Raw genomic sequence first — 7,989 nt, 5'->3', positions numbered from 1 at the left:
TGTGATAAGCAGTTCTGTTCAGTTATACATGAAGTGACGCGCTTATGCGCTGTACTGTGAACAGAACTTGAGCGGAGTTTTTTATTCGGATTTGCGCTTTCCATTTCAGTAAGCGGAAGGAATTTACGCCAGTAAATGACAATTAAAAAATGTATGTAATATTCGGTTAGCGGCATGGACAGAGGTCAAGTGAAATGTTCGTTGCGACATTGTTATCTTTATTAGTTTCATTGTCACGTTTTCTTCCTTTTTTATCACAGCATTATTATTCATCCTTTCATTTCTTGCTGTATAACATAAGGAAATGGAGTGTCAGAGGTACTCTTCACCGCAATATATCCACAACCCACGTATATAACGTAACGTAACAAAGACAGAGAGACAAGTACACGCAGGACCAGCGCTGGTCCGGAGTGTACCTACGTGTTTCAGCATCTTTGTCTTCTCTCCTTGCTTAAACGTGTCACACGAACTTGCCCGAGCAGAAGTCATCATCAGTCTATCTTTCTGCTCACTCCCTGGATGAAGGCCTCTCACAGCGATATCCAATTACCCCCGTCGTGTGCTAGACGATTCCGTCTTGAGCTTGCAAAATTTCCCAATTTCTTCACCGTACATGATTTTCTGCCGTCCTCCACTGTGCTTCCATTCCTTTGGCACCCATTCTGTAACTACTAGTCCATCGGTTATTTGCCCTACGCATTATATGGCCTGCCCAGCTCTTTCTCCCTAAATGACTAGAATATTAAGCACAAGCTCAGTTAATAGGATGCCTCTGACACTTTTTTGCGTGAGCCACCGAGCATAACGTTAGCGAAAGAGCAGTATTAGAGGCGTTTCTCAGGAAAAAAACATTGCAGCAGACACCATCTAAGAAGTCAGCGATGGCTTTCCTGGTGGACCTACTGCGAATCTCTATGCCATCCGCGCAACACGAAACCTTATGAGCGCGACAGCAGACACAATAAGTCGTAATCTCACTGGCAACCACAATGCCGAATGACACCACCGCATAATGTATATTGTAATGAAACACCAGCTGAAACTCCGCACCAATATATCCAGTATTTTGGCTGCAGCCTCACTGCAATGGCTATCTATCAAGTGGCCACGTTCGACGCGGAGGTGTCTCTTGCGGATGGGGGCGCTAACGATTTAATATAGTTGAGAATACTTGCCCCCCATCCCGCCCTCCCCCCCTCTTATGTCAACATGGCACATAATTGTGGATTCGCCATGAATGGCACATGCCGGTATCACATCAGCTGTGCCGAAGTTGTCTGTTCGGGCACATACTGAGTGCCCCATATCGTCTTCTTAGCAAGGACATAGCCAGCGCATACAATATTGCCCAAAAATGTATATTGCCGCCAGCATTTTGTATCTGCATCTAGTGCGCTAATGGGCTCAGAAGGAGGGTGCTGCATTACGCCAGATGGCTAGCTTTGGACAATAGCCTCTTGAATACGCATTGGCATCGCATTTTATTCCCACCGCATATAGCCCGGCCACCATGAAGATAATCTGCGTATTCGAAGAATGTATTAGAAAGAATCCGTGATATCAAGCAGTAGTGAAAGTACGTGCGAGCTTGTGAGAAATTTTAAGGAGAAATGCGCATGGTAGCCGAGCGAAAGGTCCGACGTGCTACCACAAGCTTAATATACAGCGTGAGATCAAAGGACGAGAGACCGACCAAAAATAGCTATCGCTTTAAAAATTCTCCACAAGATGGATTGCGCCAACACTCCCCGTTCCGCAGCGACGAATATTTTGGCCGTCGTTCGCCTTCCGTCCATCCAGACGGCAAAAACATCAAGTGATGCGGATAAATGCGGCACCGTATGAACGTCAGAGGTGCGTATATTGCACGGAGAGCCGCAGGGCGCACTACATCTTCGTTGCAGTCACGCTTCTCCACAGCGACAGCAGCGTACTCTACATGTATAGCGCTCTTTCCCTACACCCGTCCCCACACTCGACTAAAGAAAACCCGTGTTGGCGACTTGAAAAAAAAATTGTTTAGAACGGGGAGATGAATGCTGAGCACAACGTGCGGGATGGGGTAGGCTTGGCGTGACCTCCTTGAAGAAGTAAGCGGCTGCGGTCGAGCCGTATACGCTGACACACTTCGCTTTCGAACACAAACAATGGGAGAACTCTCGAGTGCCCTCGCAATCGCCGGAGAAAACTGCGCCGCACTACACCCACGTGCGTCGAGCGAAAGCGAAGCACTCTTACGTGCTTCGACGACGCAATGCGCGGAACAACATACACGGCAACTTCTCCTAGCCGCGCGGCCAATCGATTACAGCACGTCGCGTGAGGGGGTGCGCCCCGCAAAGAGCTATGACGGGAAGTCGAGCATTGACTCCGATGTGCGACGTCTTTCAGAGGCAGCGAAGCGTTGCGGCGCTTGTCGTACAATCGGAAGGGCCTTGCGTCGGAACAGTCACACACGAGGATTGTGCTCGCTCACGCTCGCTCATACTGATGCGACTGCACAGATGGATCACTTGGGGTTTGTTGTATCCATAGAAACACGGCGAAAAAAAAAACGATGTTAGAATTATTGTTATTCGGTTTCAAAGCATATCCGCTATGAACAGAGAGAGAGAGAGACGGAAGAGAGGGTAAAGGCAGAGAAAGAGAGAGAGAGAGAGAGAGAGAAAACAAGGATAGGAAAGGCAGGGAGGTCAACCAGAACAGCATCCGGTTTGCTACCCTACACTGGGGTGGGGGAAAGGGGAATAGAAAGAGGAAGAAATGGAGAGAGTAAGCACTGAGTACGTGTGGGAGGGACACCATACACAAGGACACTATAAACGGTCGCTTAAGCCGGCGCACTTCAAGTACTGCACTAGTGCCCGAATCGCTTTTCGAGCCAGTGATGGGTGTGGCCACGGAACGAGTATCTTTGACTCGGTGAACGGTCTCGAGTCCAGTGGGCGTAAAGTTGCCCGCAGAGAGAGGCGTTGGACATCGTAGCGAGGGCAGGTACACAATAGGCGCTCGATGGTCTCCTCGCACCCACAGGAGTCGCACATCGGGCTCTCGGCCATTCCCATATGGTAGGAGTATGCGTTCGTGAACGTCACTCCCAGCCACAAGCGACACAACAAGGTTGTTTCGCCGCGGGAAAGGCTAGATGGCAGTTGTAGCCGTAGCGTGGCGTCCAGTTTACGTAATCTGCAATAGAAGGCAGTTCATATCAAGAGATCCTGTGACTTCTTGCGTACAAGTAGGCGAAGTTCCCTGGCAGCGTCCGACCTCGCCAAAGGTGTTGGACGCGTCTTGGTATCTTCGTGGGCACACCGGGCAGCCTTGTCAGCTAGGTTGTTGCCGACGATGCCACAGTGAGCAGGGATCCATTAAAATATAATGTGGCGTCCTCCTTCAAAAGCATGGTGGTGCACTTCCCTGATGTCAGATATCATCTGCTGGTAAGTTCTGTGACGTAATGCAGACTTGATGCTGTGAAGGGCTGCCTTAGAGTCACAAAATACGACCTATTTCTCTGTTTGCTCTTCGCTGATATACATCATAGGGGCATGGAGTGCTGCAAGTTCTGCCGATGTAGATGCAGTCGTGTGCGACAATTTAAATTTAACTGTAACGTTCTTGGCTGGAACGACGAATGCGGCAGTTGAGCTGGTAGATGAGGTCGAACCATCGGTATATATGTGACTGTGGTCATGATACGTCTGGTGCAGTATTAGGAGCGTAAGTTGCTTCAGAGCCGGTGCTGCATGATTGGACTTTTTTGTAATTCCAGGAATAGCAAAATTCACTGGAGGCTGTCGCAGGCACCACAGGGGAGAGGAAGGCTTCGCCGCCGGTGTAAAAGATGCCGGTATGCACTCTTGATGAGCGCTAATCACTCGTGAAAAGGTCGTTTGAGGTCTCTCGGCTGGTAGGGAGGCCAAATGATGGTCGGGGATCCTTGACAGATGACGAATGTGCGCTCTGAGAGAGTCGACAGCTACATGTGTCTGGATTATATGATCTCCCGCGATGGCGATTGTTGCTGCTGTTGAGGTGCACCGAGGCAGCCCTAAACACGTGCGTAGGGCTTGAGCATGTATGCTCTTCAAGGCCTGAAAGTTCGTCTTGCATGCATTTGACAACACTGGTAGGCTGTAACGTAGGAGTCCGAGAAACAAAACCCTGTACAGCTGCAACATAGAATGGACTGGTGTACCCCAGTTTTTCCCGCAGAGAAATTTGAAGACCTGAGCAATGGCGACTAACCTCTTCTTCAGATAGACGCAGTGAGGGCTCCACGAGGGGTTGCGGTCAATGATGACGCCCAGAAAGCGATGCGTCTTAACATAGGGTACAGCTTGACCATTGATGGAAACAGGATACAATGATATTTGTTTGTGTGTAAAACCAAGTAATGCGCGCTTTTCAGTAGACACACTGACGCCTTGTTCTCGTAGATTAGACGCCGTCATGGTTGCCGCCCGCTGAAGCCTGGCTCGCAGCTGAGGGCGAGTCACCGCTGAAGCCCAGATGCAAATGTCGTCGGCGTATTTTGAGACATGAACTGTCTGCGGTAGGTAATCCGCTAGTCCTACCAAGACGAGGTTGCACGAAATAGGGCTCAACACTCCACCCTGCGGCACACCACGGCAGATGTAATGGTCTCAAGTTGGGCTGTCTTCGGTCTGTAAGAAAAAACGCCTCTCAGTCAAATAGTCCCGAATCCATTCATATGTCCGGCCACCAACTCCAACAGCCTCAACAGAGGTTAGTATGGCCTCATGGTCGACGTTGTCGTATGCTCCTTCTATATCTAGAAAGAGTGCCGCAGACAGGCGCTTGAGGCTTTTTTTTTTTTATTTTGGACCCATGTTACAATGTCAATGACGTTGTCGATGGACGTGCGGCCTCGCCGAAAGCCTGTCATGGCGTCCGGATAGATCTTGAATCGTTCTAGGTACCATTCCAAGCGAGCCAGAATCATTCTTTCCATCACTTTGCCGACGCAGCTCGAAAGCGCAATCGGACGATATGATGAGAGCCCAAGCGGAGATTTTCCACGTTTCAGAATGGGAATCAAGCGGCTCGATTTCCATTGTTTAGGAACGACGCCGTTCTGCCAAGACTCATTGTAGTAGTTTAGCAGCTCATCACGTGCGACATGTCCAAGGTGGTATAGGGCAGCATACGTGGTGCCGTGAGGTCCTGGTGACGAAGAACACCTGCAGGTCACCAACGCAGCATCGAGCTCCTCGAGTGAAAATAGCATGTTCATTTTTGGTACACGTGCCTCAGGGATGTCATTCAATGCTGCGTCAGTAATGATGGCCACGGACCCAGCAACCGGTGCACAGAACTCTTCAGCCACTTGAAGTTCCGAGCGGAGTTGGTAGAGGGCCGCCAGAGCAGCGAAGGGCTTCCTTCGATGCGGAGAGGAACGACGAACCCTAACCGTTCTCCATATGTGCGAGAGCGATTTTCGGGGATCAAGCGACTGACAGAAACTTTTCCATCGCTTATCTTCCAATTTATCCACGCTGGACTTTCTTTTGTACGCGTCGTGAAGCCCTCAGATCCAAGACGGACTTCGTGCGCCGATACCTCCTCTCCACCTGTCGGCGTGCCGCACGCAGCCTCTCCAGTACCATGTCCAAGTCTGTTCGCCTTGCTGACCTTGTAAGCGAGTAGATGGATGTTTTCAATGCATCTGCGATTGCTTCTTCGATAGTTTGTGAAAGGCCTTCCCGACATGTGTCATCCATATCCCTCTTAAACTTTGACCAATCAACTGTACGCAAGACAGTAGAGGAGCGGTGCTCAACTCCTCTAATCTTTATGTATGTTGGAATATGGTCGCTTCCATGTGTTTCTATGTGAGTAAACCATTGGACGCTCGAGGCAAAGCGCCGTGACATCAAAGTTAAGTCCAAGCAGCTACTATAGGTCGTGCCTCGCAGAAATGTAAGGCTGCCGTCATTCACACAGCACAAATCATGGTCGGCAGCAAAAGAGGTAAGACTCCTGCCTATGGAGTCAATTTTAGTGCTTCCCCATAGCTGGTGATGCGCGTTGAAGTCACCTGTGATAACGCAGGGGCAATTGTCCTTTAGTAATATTTTCTTAAGTCGTCCGCCGTCAAAGTAACCCGCTGGGGATATGTAGGCTCCAATTAGTGTAAATGACACATTCTTCTTTTGGACATTTAGGCAGACATATTGGTTGTCGTCATGAGGCTCTACCGTGTTAGCGACATATGTTAAGTCCGAGCGGATGTAGATGATCACTTCCGTGCTCGCACCGCATGTGGACGAGACAAAAGATTCATAACCGGACAGTCTGAGTGTAGTTGATGTATTTCGTTCGCAAATGACCAGTATGGGGAAGCGATTTGTAAAAATGATTTGGCGAAAGTCTGATATACGGGTCCTTAGACCCCTGGATTTCCACTGAAAGATCGACGCACTCTTAAGTTCAGTGCGCAAGGGGACTATTGGTTGAGCCATCATGCTTAAACGATGCTAGCAAGCACTGGATTTAGTGCATCCAGTATTTGCAGAGCGCTTCGAGCTGCTGGTGTTGGCAGCTTGTTCAGTATACTTCGCATTGTATTAATTAGCGATTTCATCATATCAGCCACCTGCCTGTCTTGGTCGCACAAATCGCCGACAGTAGACGTCGGGGGTCGTCCAGCGAAAGTTTGCTGTGATTCTGTTGGTGAATGTTGCCGTTTCGGTAAAGCCGGCCAAGATTCGGCAGATGTGGTCTTCTCAGTGGACTTGCTCTTCGCGGTCCTTTCCACATTGTCTGGCCTGGGCGGTGGAGGTGGTGTTGTAGGAACTGGCATGCGCCTTTCTTGAGGAGCCTTCCTTGAGGAGCGCCGGCGACGTGAACGTCGCTTCCTGATTTTATCGGCGGCTTCGCGATGAGATGAATGATCTCTCGCCATCTCTTTCAAGATGGCCATTTCCTTCTTAATATGTGGGCATTTCTTCGATGAAGCTTCCTGTGATCCTCCGCAGTTTGAACACTTCATTACAGTCGCGCCACATTTATCTGCAGCGTGGGCCTCTCCGCAGCGGGGGCATGCTGCCTGATTTTCGCAGACGCTGCTCACGGGTCCCAGTTTCATGCATTTGCTGCACTGAAGTGGTTTTGCAATGAAAGGCTGCACTGCATATTCGAAGTGTCCCACCTTAACATGCGAGGGTATATATTTACCCTTGAATGCTATTTTCACGCAGCGTGAACTTCCTAGCCGCTTAACATCAACGATGACCTCATCATTGGCTGGCTTGATAAGAATCGGCAAATCGTTATTAAGGATGGCGGCGTCTACGTCGTAGATAACGCCGGTGACTGCGTCAGATCCCAGAGGGATGTAAGAGCGCACCTGAATGACGTCGAAGTCCGTTACGCTGCGTAGAGTGGTCAAAGCAGCCGCATGCTGGACATAAACCGCCAGTAGATTTTTTCGGGTGTTCACTCGTATGTCCGATATTTCATTTGGCACCAGGGCTTCCAGTGACATCGACACAGATTGCCGGTTAAGTAGCTTCATGTTGACGGTGGGCAGGGGCACAAATATGATGCTATTGGCGTCCGGCCTCTGCGTTTGTCTCACTGTTTGCGTGCTTGACGATGAGGACGTCCTGGTGTTCCTTCTCTTCGCTCTGCGGCTCTGCACAAGCTGGAAGCCGTCATGGGAAGTGTCCTCACTGCTGAGAGAGTAGACATGGGTGTCCTCGCTGTCGGTGTCCCTCTGCTGACCGATCCGCTTCCTGGAGGCGGCCGCCCCTGACGCCGCCGTCGCCGGCAGACGTGCAGGGTCGTCCACTTCCATCACGACCGAGGAGGGGGCGAGGACCAGCGGATGAACCTGGCTTTCCACAGAAATAAACCGGAGCTAGAAAGAATAGCGCTGTATCAAAAGACACTTCGTCGTCGTCTCGTGGGCAGAGAGGTTAACTACCGTCTCTCCACAGCCTAGGCTAGCACATCGGATTT

The 7,989-nt window shown here is 50.2% G+C and overlaps 1 protein-coding gene across 1 annotated transcript in view; it reads right to left on the bottom strand.

The window, feature by feature from the left end:
* LOC142572653 (uncharacterized) overlaps positions 1-7,989 on the bottom strand; it is a 338,433-nt gene that overhangs the window by 182,758 nt on the left and 147,686 nt on the right. The window lies entirely within an intron of this gene.

This window comes from Dermacentor variabilis, chromosome 2 (assembly GCF_050947875.1).
Source record: "Dermacentor variabilis isolate Ectoservices chromosome 2, ASM5094787v1, whole genome shotgun sequence".
In the NCBI taxonomy this organism is placed as follows: Eukaryota; Metazoa; Arthropoda; class Arachnida; order Ixodida; family Ixodidae; genus Dermacentor; species Dermacentor variabilis.
The sequence above is the reverse complement of the archived record's forward strand: the minus strand, read 5'-3'. Positions and strand labels throughout refer to the sequence as shown.